This window comes from Bombina bombina, chromosome 5, assembly GCF_027579735.1.
Source record: "Bombina bombina isolate aBomBom1 chromosome 5, aBomBom1.pri, whole genome shotgun sequence".
Taxonomy (NCBI): domain Eukaryota; kingdom Metazoa; phylum Chordata; class Amphibia; order Anura; family Bombinatoridae; genus Bombina; species Bombina bombina.
This window is the reverse complement of record NC_069503.1, coordinates 77,037,844-77,050,323: the sequence shown is the minus strand read 5'-3', so window position 1 is coordinate 77,050,323 and position 12,480 is coordinate 77,037,844.

Genomic DNA, 12,480 nt, shown 5'->3' with positions numbered 1-12,480 from the left:
GTTCCAGAATCAGTAAAGAGTGAGGACATCATTGAACATCTACAAAATTTATTCCAATCCATTGCTATCTCCAATCAAAGAGTAATAGACCAAATACCAATCGAGAGAGCCCACAGGTCCCTGAGGCCTAAACCCAGTGAGAACCAGCCCCCAAGAGACATTATTGTGTGCTTTTCAAGTTATAGAGAAAAAATATTTCAAATGGCACGCACTCAGCCCACTTTCTCATACATGGGCGCGAAAATCCAGATATACCAGGATCTCTCCACTAGAACACTACTACTCAGGAAAGAATTTGCTCCTTTCACTACCCATTTGCGATCTCTTAATATACCATACAGATGGGGCTTTCCTGTTTCGATACAAATTGTTAAGAATGGAAGGCGTTTTGAATGTTTTTCCAACAGGAGATATTGCCGACTTCTGCCAACTACTGGACATTCCAGCCCCAGAGACCACCTCACCTCAATCATCGAAATTCCCTGCACCTCCACCAAAACCTCAGAGAAGACTCTGGTCTGAAATAATCAGCAAACAGCAATTTAAGAAGCTTTGTACCGGTAACACCAGCAAAGAGTTAACAACAGGAAAAGTAACCACCTGAACGCTAGAGGTTGTGAGTATGTGGTTTTACTTGTCATTTTTTTTGTTAAGAGGCAATGTTCTCTACCCACGCATACTGACTTTGGATACCACTGGACATTATCTGCCTAAACAGAGAGACGCTCTCCGGATAAGTTGTTATTTATTGTTTACTATTTTTAGTCTTGGGCCTTGCTGCTCTCGACCTGATGAGAGGGCCCCGTCGGGCCACACTTTCCCTCCTTCTTCCCTCGGCTCTTACTTCACTCCAATCTCTCTTTTTCTTTGCTCCGCCTACCTGTCTTGGTTTCCCTTCTCCTTACCTTCCCCTCTCCATTATTCCCTCTCTCCCTTCTTTCTTTTTTCTATATCCCTTTTTTTTTCCCTATACATCAAGAAATTTGAAATATATACCTATTATTGTTATTTGTTTGTTATTACTGTTTAAGAGTATTTTGTTTTGGTTTGTTGTTCCCTATTTGTTGAATTTTACAGCAATCTGAATACAACGCACTGCACTAATTTGTATTGGTTAGCAACTGTTAAGATATTAAGGATTACAGCAATATGTCAGGACATCCACCACCTAGCCAGTTCAGGATTTCTACACAAAATGTTAAGGGTTTTCTCTCCCCACAGAAGCGCTCAATAGCCTTTCATGACTTCTATAAAAAGAAAATTGATATTATTATGTTACAAGAGACCCATTTCAAAAAATCCTGTGAACCCACTCTCTCAAAGCTATACTATGACCAACACTTTTTAAGCTCAGGTCCGACCAAACACAATGGAGTTTGTATATCATTTAGGAAAGGTTCCTCCTTTGAAATTTTAAATAAATACTTGGACAAGGAGGGTCGCTTTATAATAATAGTGGGGTTATACTTTGGTAGGCCCATAACCTTGGTCAACGTGTATGCACACAATTGCCCCAAGCACCTCCTTCTTCCGCACAGTGGTTAACCAGATTATAGACATCTCTAAGGGCCCGATATTCCTTAGTGGAGACCTTAATTTCCCACTCAATCCCATGTTGGACACGTCATTAGGCAGATCTTATATTAGGAGTTCTCAGATTAGAGCCAATTGGCACACAATTAGCACCATCCCTCTCTTTGATACTTGGAGAACCACCCACCCAAACACTAGGGACTTTACATTTTTCTCAAATCCCCAGTGCTCCTATATGCGCCTTGATTATATTCTATGTGAGCAACAGATGCTTACCTCGCTACTAGACTTAAGACTCCACCATACTCCTTGGTCAGACCATAGCATGGTCTGTTCCACATTCCTGTGGTCCTCCAAGCCACGATACCAGCAGAATTGGAAACTAAATGACCAAATTTTCCTAGACCCCTTAATAACTACCGACCTGGCCGAAAAAACTACTGAATTTTTCTCGTTTAATAACTCCACAGACACCTCAGCTGTTAACAATTGGGAAGCATACAAGTGCCATATAAGAGGAGTGATAATGGGCCATACATATAGACAGCGAAAATAACGGACAGCTCTGTTTGATACCCTCACATCTGATTTTAAAGCATGCGAAAATGCACTAAAACGAGACCCCAAATCACCACTTTTATTGCAAAAATCACAGCAGGCAAGAGAAGCGTTAAACCACTATTTAATCAAAAACGCACATATGAGGGCACTTACATCTAAATAGAAATTTTTTGTTGCAAATAATAAAGTGTGGTGCCTACTGGCGAGATCTCTGAAGAAAAAGAGACTCAAAAACTACATAGCTAAAATCACTGACACTAAGGGAGTAACCCACACTAATAACACCGCAATAGTTAACCAGTTTGCCTCGTACTATACCGCATTATACAATCTCCCAAACACACATCCAGGTGAGAAGCTTAACAGTATCAATAGGTACTTGGAACAGGCCCAACTCCCTTCATTGTCAAACTTAGATAGCGAAACATTAGACACACAATTCTCAATACAGGAGATCCTGCTCGCTATCTTCCACAGGGGAAAGCCCCCGGCCCAGGCGACACACATGGCGTGAATAGTGGCTTGGAAACATTCACTAACAGATAAACCATGGGTGCAGATAGAATCTTTTTTGGCAGGTGGGTTGAACCTGGGTGATCAGTGCTGGATCCCTCATAGATCAAGGCCCCCAGATATCTGGAGTAACTACTACACAACAGCCACATTGCGTACATGGGACAAATCCTTACAAGAGGATAAATTAATTTCTACACCGATTTCCCCCCTCTCTCCCCTACTTAATAATCCCTTACTACTACAAACCCATGCCATTCAGACACCACAAATCGCAGGTGTACCCTCCAATGTACCTATACACATGCTACTACACAATGGCCAGATGCGCTCACAGAGATAGGCCAATATATAGGCTCTCCATTTCACCTTTGGTTCCCATACCTGCAAGCTAGGCATGCTATCTTTACTAGCCCACACAGAGCAAATCTCACTAGGCCATTAACACCATTTGAAACCCTGTGCACGTCCACCTCAATGTCTAAAGCACATATTTCAATAATTTATAAGTTATTAAGAGGTTCCTTTCCCGTCAAGAGACCTGCATATATCACCAGATGGGAGAAGGAGTTGGACATAACGATGTCAGACGACCAATGGGGTCGTATCTTTCTTGAAACCAAAAAGTCATCTCTATCATTAGCCTTAGTAGAAACTAATTTTAAGTTACTATCTAGATGGTACCTAACCCCTCATAGGCTCCACAGTATTTTCCCCAACTCCTCTTCCCTATGCTGGAGGCATTGCGGTGAAGTTGGTACCCTCACCCATATATGGTGGAATTGTCCACGTCTTAGGCCATATTGGAACAATATAAACAAGCAGATCAGTAAGACACTGGGGATGCCCCTTGACCTCTCCCCTAGCTTAATCCTACTAGGTAATTTACCGATAGTAGCCTGTCAGCTTAGGAAAAAACTTCTACATATTTTTTTTTTATTTTTTTTAAATTGTTTTTATTAGAGGTTTTGCAAAAATATAACATAACCATCGGGGACTCGCAGGACCCCTTTTTTCAGTACTGGAAATAAACAGATTGGTGGGTCATAGAACCCAACACAGAAAGTTCCGCATATTTGAAAAGCAAAAAAAATAAATAAGTAAATAAGAACACAGCAGGGCACTTTAGTGGTATGTTCTGAGTGTAGAAAAACAAGATGAGGTGAGGGGGAGGGGGGGTTCATATATGTGGAAGAAGGGGGGGGAGACTGTACTATCGTCAATGTTTCCAGACGTTTGTGCACTAAGCTCAATAGCTAGAGTAGTCAGGATGTTAGCTGTCAGGTTAGGCGTCAGTCGTCAGAGCCTGTGGGTGCCACAAAGTGCCATGGTCGTTCTTCCAGTCGGCCCAGGCCATCTCGAATAGGTCAGACTTATTGAGGTCAAAGTAAATTGGCTTTTCCATGGTGTATAGGTAGGGCATTGTATGGGTAATATCCTGCCAGCTAGGAGGGACAGCCCTTTTCCAAGCTTTAGCTATGTTGGTCTTGATTGAGGCCAGGAGATAGACACTAAAAAGGCTCTGGTGTCTAGGTAAACTGTGTAAATTCAAGTGAAGGAGGGCGAGCGCCGGAACAGCAGAAACTCTAATGCCATAGTTTAAGAGGATACGTATACCTCTTTCCCATAGTGGTTTAATGACGGGGCATTCCCACCAGATGTGTAGCAAGCTACCGCGTTGACCGCAGCCTCTCCAGCACAGCGGGGACGATCCAGGAAACATCCTAGACAGTCTTGTGGGGACAAAGTACCAGTGAGAGAGTACCTTGTAAAACGTTTCGAATATTGTTACACAATGAAGAGTCTTTTTGGTTAACTGGATGGCCCGTTGCCACGTTTCACTGGTGGTGTCAGTGCCTAGGAGAGTATCCCATCTCAAGAGATGAGGAGCCACAGTCGGTGGTGAGGCGCCATCTAAGAGGAAGTAATGCCTTGACAAAGGTCTGATAAGCTTGCGCCCGCCTTGCCAGACAGATTCCCATGGAGTAAGGGGACGGGAAGCATGTGGAAAAAAATTCCAACTTCTTAGGAAACTCTGAATCCTGCAAAGTTTAAAGTTGAGAAACTGAGGAACGTTTGACTGCTCGTTTAGTTGTAGTAATGTTATGAACTCGTCTGGTTTCTTGGTGGACCAGAAATCCGAAACTTTAATGACTCCTAGTCGAGCCCACGTGTTCGGGTGGGTATCAGGTAAGTTCGCAAGTAGGCCAGCTACTGAAGTAATGGGAGAGGGATGAGGAGCAATAAGTTGACGGTGTCTAAGCTTATCCCAAACTGATAGACACTCCAGAATAACCAGGTTGTTTATACTCAGCATTCTGCGACTGTGGTGTGGGATCCAAATAAAATCCCGGAGAAGAACGTTGGGCGGCAATGATGCCTGTTCGAGTTCTCTCCACCTGTCCTGGGCCTGGGTTACTCCCCATTGGGAGATATGTGTCAGCATGGCTCCCTCATAATATTTCACCACCGACGGGGATGCGAGCCCACCTAAGGGAACGGAGAGTTGCAAGGTCTTGTGAGCGATACGGGGGACCTTGCATTGCCAAACGAACTTCGTAAACTCACTCTGAAATTGGAGAAGGAGGTGCATTGGGACTCTGATCGGCAAGCAGCGAAATAAGTATGTTAACTTAGGAAGGAAAGACATTTTGAGTGATGTAATTCTTCCTATCCACGATATGGACTTATGATCCCACGTGTTTTTTAACCGTCGTAGTTCTGCTAAAAGGGGAGAGTAATTGTCTTTTATCATTTGTTGGGCACCAGGAGACAGTTTAACTCCCAAGTGGGTTATCCGTTCTGTCAACCACTTGAAGTGGTATTTGTCTTGCAGAGCCCGGATGTAGGATTGTGGATATCCCCACCAGTAAACTTCTGTTTTATTTGTGTTGAGTTTATAATAGGAAAGATCACCGAACACCCTCAGAATCTCCAACAGTCGAGGGATGGCTTTGGAGGGATCTGTGGTGAAAACGGTAACGTCATCTGCAAACAGTGCAATTTTATGTAACGTGCCCGAGAGTCTAACTCCTGGCAGAGATGCATCCGACCAAATTTTCGTAGCGAGAGGTTCAATCGCCAAAGCGAACAACAGGGGTGAAAGGGGACACCCCTGTCTAGTGCCATTCGAAATATTAAATGGTGAGGTTTGGAATCCCAGACCTCTGACAAACGCCGTTGGAGCCGAATACAGGGCTTTGATTGCCACGCAAATTTCAGGGGGGAATTGGAAAGCTTGGAGCGTTTCCCACAGGTAATCCCACCGAACTCAGTCAAAAGCCTTCTCAGCATCTAAGGAGACGACTGAGAAGGGTTTTTTCATCCTGGTGTTGTCTGGGCCCTCTCTATTGTAAATGAACCCAACTTGATCAGGATGGATTAGGTCTGGCAGCATCTTGCCAATACGAATGGCCAAGATCTTGGAGTAGATCTTTATATCGATGTTAATCAGGGAAATCGGTCTATAGTTTAAACAAAGAGAGGGATCTTTGTCCGGTTTGGGTATGGTAATGATGGCGGCTTGAAGAAATTCCTCCCTAAATGACCCGGTGCTACTCGCCAAGCAAAAAAACCTGAGCAAGTACGGGGCCAATTCGTGAATATATTGCTTATAGAACTGAGCAGAAAACCCATCTGGCCCAGGAGCCTTAAATGGTTTCATGCGCTTAATGGTGTGCTTGATTTCAGACAGGGAGAATGGCTGAGTAAGCGCGGACTGCTGCTCTGGTGTGAGCCCAGGCAGATTTAAGGTAGAGAGGTACCGTTTAACCGTATCTATAGAGGACGTATGCAAGTCCGCCTCATTACCAATGTTATAGAGTTTAGAGTAGAAGTCTGCGAAACTCTCGCCTATCAAAGATGGTTTCTTGTGTAACTTATTTTCATGCAGGATCTGTGATATGCGGCTAGCGCTATATTTGTTTCTCAGTTTATTGGCTAGAAGTGTATCAGCCTTATTTCCTTTATGGTAAAACAATTGTTTTAGCTTGGAAAGGGCAGTTTGTGTCCGCTTCAACTCCAACTGGTTAATACGATCCCTCACATCTCTAATCTGTTCTGTCAAGGCCGTCGAAATAGAGGTTCTGTTGCTCAATTCTAGTTGTCTTAGTCTAGTATGCGCCTGCGCAAGCGTTAAGCCAGCCAATTTTCTAATGTGACCATGTTTACGGATTATGAGTCCCCTGACCATTGCCTTGATGGCACCCCACAAGATGTCATCTTGAATCTGTCCGTTATCATTTTGTCTAAGTAGTTCGGTCAAGTCTCGTCTCAATTCTTCCCTAAAGGCTATGTCTGTGAGGATGTGTCGCGGAAGTCTCCAGCCTGTCTGAGGAAGAGGCTTATCCATGGGGAGGAAGTCGGTTAAGAGTAAGTCATGATCTGACCAGGAGCTTACAGCTATCTCTGACCGTGTAACAGAGTCCAAGGTCTCTGCTTGGCAGAACATATGGTCCAATCTGGAGTAGGTCTTATGGGGGTGTGAGTAGTGAGTGTAGTCCCTGTCACGGGTGTGTAAAGACCTCCAAATGTCAAAATAACCGTAGAGAGACATCACATTCCGGAATTTAGCAGAAATACTGCTCGTTTGGGGGTTGATATTATCTGGAATTGTGGTTTTGCGGTCCAGGGAGGGGTCCCAGGACATGTTGAAGTCACCTGCTAAGATAACTCGACCTTGTCTATACTGGTCTACTAGTTGCAAAATTTTACGGAGGCATGCAGGCTGGTGGGAATTAGGGAGGTAAATGGAAACCAATGTGTGTAGTACATGATTCAGTTTGCAAACTAAAATGGTATACCTGGCTTGCGGGTCCCTAAAAGTTTGGATGGGTTCGTACGCTACTCTGCGATGTAGAAGTATGGCCGTGCCCCTGGCCTTCTTAGTGAAAGGGGAGTGGTCAGGTATCCAATAGGAGCGGGAATAGAATTGGTGTGGGGAGTCTAATTTCCAGTGAGTTTCTTGTATGAAGACAACATCGGGACTGTAGAATTGGAGTTCCCTAGCCAGGAGGCTTCGTTTATGGGGGGAGTTGAGGCCTCTTGCATTGTGGGTGAGGAATCTAAGATGGGTCGCCATTGCTTTTAGAGTGGGAGGAGAGGGGGTAAGGGATATTGGGGGTGAGGGTATGAAGGAGACTCAGGATAAGTCTATGTCAGTACGCGCTATGCTGAGTTTATGAGGTGGAAATAGTCCACCTAGATGGAACCCTGGTGTGGGCTACCTATTTGGGGGGGGAGCTATATAAGGAAGGGCCGGCGTGTCCGGCCTCACTCCGTCTAAAATTAAGTTAAATCTCGCTTGTGATTATAGTGTGAGGGCATCAAGTCAGTTGTGTGAAGTTGAGGGATTGTGAGACTTATGTGTGTCTATTGTGTAACAACAACCCTTAAAAAGTGCCCTGAACAATAACTTGTAAATATAAACAGAAACAATAAAACATTAGACAACAAATATTGTAACATCAACAGTTTTGGTAACAATATCGACCATATCTCCCCAGCGGGGTATAAATGCTCAACCTGTGCAAGGGTGACCCGTTCTGTCAGTTTAGTGCAGCATGACCTATAATTTAAAGATTAACAACAACAAAGAGAATGTCTGTAAATACCAACCACAACCTATTTCTAACTCTTTATGACAAGAGGTAGAGTCATATTTATAATTAGGCCTAGTCAGACCCAATCCCTGTTGGGGATCCCCTTTTTAGCAATGCTGGAAAGAAAAGGAATTAAAACAGATGGTCGGATATAAATCAGCAACGTCTCTCATCTTTGCCAGAAAATCAAGGTGGGACCGCTGGAGACCCCTGGGGCTCCCGTGCTGTTTGGGTTTTCTGCCTTTTAGGCCGCTGATCTTCAGGTGGCCAGTCAGGTGCAGTGGCTCTCAATTTCGCCTTGACTGGAGCTGGTTCAATTGTGCTGCCCTGTATCAGGTCCCATTGTGCAAGTAAGGTGGTGCCCTGGGTCAGGGATGAAACAATATGGGTTTGGTTGTCTTTAGTGACAATCAGTTTTGCAGGGTAACCCCAGCGGTATTTAAGACCTGCCTTTCTAAGCTCGGAGGTGACTGGTTGATAGAGTCTTCGGCTTTGCAGGGTGTGAGCTGATAGATCTGGTAAAAGTTGAAGATTCTGGAATTTTTCTGCAATTGGTGGTTTCCTGAAGGCAGCTTGCATTAACTTATCTTTGAAAAGGAAGCTGTGGAAGCTAACAATAATGTCTCTAGGTTTGTCTTGCGCGACTGATCTTGGACGTAAGGCTCTGTGGGCCCTTTCCATTGTGGTGGTCATACCTTCAGTGGAATCCAATAAATTGTCAAAGAGTTCAGATAGGTAGGCTTGTAAGTCCGCATTTGAGACCTCTTCTGGTATGCCCCGGAATCTGATATTGTTCCGTCTGGCACGGTCTTCGACATCTGCCAATTTGAATTCCAATTGACTTAATTGATCAGCCAACGACTCAGAGTATGCAAGTAAATTTGTTTGGTCAGTGGTGATGTCATCTTGCCTCCTCTCTAATGAGTCTACCCTGTCTCCAATTTCTCCAATATCCTTTTTGAGCTCAGCATGGCTCCTCTGGATTTCCTTTGTGATAGAGCGTGTCTGCTGCTCAAACTTTTTTTTAGTGTTTCTTCTGTGATATAGTGTTGGGACCTGGAAATTGAGTTAGCATCCGATTGGGACCTCTCCGCAACTGAGTCTGGGTCACTTAGTTCATCGTGCGAATCATCAGCCGATCTCCTAACTGGCTGTGCAAAGTGATCCAAGAGTTTTTTTAGTAGGTCCAGGGGTCCTAGACTGCCTTCTCATCGTGTGGGGCATAATTGCTTCACTGAGCAGTCTACTTATCGTCTGAAGGGGCAACCTAAGTAATTTGCTAAGTAAATTAGATGATGAGAGACTCAAATTTTTTTACTGGATTTGGTGATGTTACATTAAGACACAACAGTTTTATTTACAAGCGAGAGTGGACATGCATCTTAGGAGTGAGGCCCTGAGGCTCCAGCCAACAACTACCCCTCCATACTTTCCGTTCCCAATCAGGCCAGAATTTTATCTACAAGTAAGGAAGTGGAGGAAATCACCCCGTAAGAGCAGGAGTCGGCCAGAGCCCCCCCACACAGGTTGAGCGGAATAAATGTTTCAGAACCTTAACACCTCTAGCTGGCCCAGGAACAGTGGATACGACCTGGAGGAAGGGAAAAAGGAAAGGGAAGTGACCAACCCAGACGAACTGGGTCGGAAAGGGGGGGCCAGCTATTGGTCCCTTGTCTGCAGCAGCAAAATCAGTGTGGCAAAAGCTTCTGGATCTGCCCAATTAGTGTTATAATGGCCAACAATACAACAGCTTCTGAAGTGACTACCACACTATGAGGGGGTTGGGGTAAGAATGCGGGCAGAAGTTACTACTCAAATGGGCAGTACTCAAACTTATATTATATTTGACACGGGGAAAGGGGATATTTCCCCAAAGGAGGGGAATAGGAGGAGTGGAGGCGACCAGATGAGACTGGAGCTGCTGTGTACCCAAGCTGACACAGCAGCTAAATTTGCAAGCTTATGAAGGGGATACAAGATGACAAAGTTCCAAATATGACAAAGTCCCTGAAGAGCTGAACTGTGAGCCCAGATGTGGTTACAGGTAGGTGGTAAAGACCTGTGTCTTTAATATGCAGCCCAGCATATACTGTGATGGCTGGCAGGGCAATTTAAAAATATGGTGCTATGAGAGGAGCCAGGCTTGGCAAGGGTTCTGGTTGCAGGTATTAGGAAACTGTTCTTGGTGTCAAAATCTCCACTGCACTGCATGGAGCAGATAGATAGCAATGAAATTGGCGTCTTTTTGAGACCTCTGCAGGCTTAGTTTTGCAGTATAGAAGCTGATGTATGAGTAAAAGTTTCCCAACTGCTTTGTTAACAGGAGGGGGGGAAATGAGAAACACTAAACAGACCCCCTCTCACTAGAGACTGGCTAAATGCCGGTGTAACTTCACTCTATGGCTGGGTGTCCAACTGCCTGATAGTATAGTGGTGGCAGGGATTATTGCGCAGGGGTTATGTGTGGTGTTGTCCGGAGCGGAGCCCCGGCCCTCCAGACTGAGTCACTGCGCCCCTGGGTCCGCTGTCCCCTTTCCTAAAATACAATACAGTTTTCTGTGATGCAGCGTTTGGGAGGCCCAGGGGATTCGTGCGATAAGTCAGATATGCCACAACAGTGAGAAACAGTAAGATAGATAGTCTTACCAGCTCCTTGAAGATGATACTGCGTGTCAGACCCGTTCCCCGCTACCAGAGGCCCCGGTGTTGTCTGGTGGCTGGGCCGCAAGATGGCGGAGGTTCGCGCCAGAAAGCTAAAGGGCGCGCTTCAGCTCAGAGGTGATACTGCTGAATTACTGTGAGTTCCCGGTGGCAGCGGGTGGCGACCTTATTAGAGCAGTACCTCAGGTGATGGGGCCAAACGAGTTGTCAGCTTCCGATGCTGCGGTAGGTGCTTGATTCCTCTCCTCCTTCCCTGACCGCAAACCGCCACCCCGGAGCGGAGCCCCGACCCTCCGGGTAGCAGCGGCAGACACCGGAGGTGTATGTGGGTTAGTCTGGAGACAGGGTCAGCAGAACCAGGATCCTACCTCTGAGTAGATAGCTATGTTGTGGTCTCCAGGCTGTAGGGCCGGTCTCCCGGACTTGACTATTGCTGGCTATGTTCAGAGGTTGTAATTTGCAATGATGCCCCTTATTCAGACTTAGAAGGGTCTCGTCTATGTTAGGCAAAGTTTATAAATTGCACTGGGTAGATTTTTCCGCTGTAATTGAGAGTTATTTATGGTTAAAAGAGAGAGCTCTCCACAAACACGTCTCTCCAGCTTGATGGCTAGCTCCGCCCCAACTTCTACATATTATGCTTAACTGTGCTAGGCGTCTGATACCAAGGTTTTGGAAGAAGGCAGAAATACCAACATATGGCATGTGGGTTAAGGAAGTGAAACATGTATTTGAATTAGAAAAAATACACTATACGTATATAGGTAAACAGGATTTTATAGCTGATGTGATGTTCTTCTGGGAGCAAAGTGCATGAGCCTGCCCTAGAGGTCCCGAACTGACTATGACCAAAATTTTATAAGGGTTTCGTAAATCTTTTAAATTTGTATTATTACTGTAAAGATTCCTGTTGGATTATCTTGAAAGGACTGTGGTTATCGGTTTACCTAGGATGTCTACAAATATTGTGTTTCTAAGTATTGTTATTCCACGACCTATACTTAGCTATTGTTAATAATTGACACATGATTCAGTTGTATGTTATATGAGAAATTATTTCTTTGTTGAAAACAATAAAAAGATATATTGTAAAAAAACAAACACTAAATTACAAAAAATAAAAAAAGATTACAATAATTTTAAACTAATTACACCTACTCTAAGCCCCCTAAAAAAATAACAAATACCCCCAAAATAAAAAAATGCCCTACCCTATTCTAAAATAAAAAGTTAACAGCTCTATTACCTTACCAGCCCTTAAAAGGGCTTTTGCGGGGCATGCCCCAAAGAAAACAGCTCTTTTGCCTGTAAAAAAAAACATACAATACCCCCCCAACATTACAACCCACCACCCACATACCCCTAATCTAACCCACCCAAACCCCCCTTAAAAAACCTAACACTAAGACCCTGAAGATCTCCCTACCTTGTATTCACCCAGTCGGGTATCACCGATCCGTCCAGAAGAGGTCCTCCAGAGGGTCCGTAGTCTTCATCCTATCAGGCCAGAAGAGGTCCTCCAGAGGTTTTCATCCAGGCGGCATCTTCTATCTTCTTCCATCCGGAGCGGAGCGGGTCCATCTTGAAGCAGCCGGCGCGGATCCATCCTCTT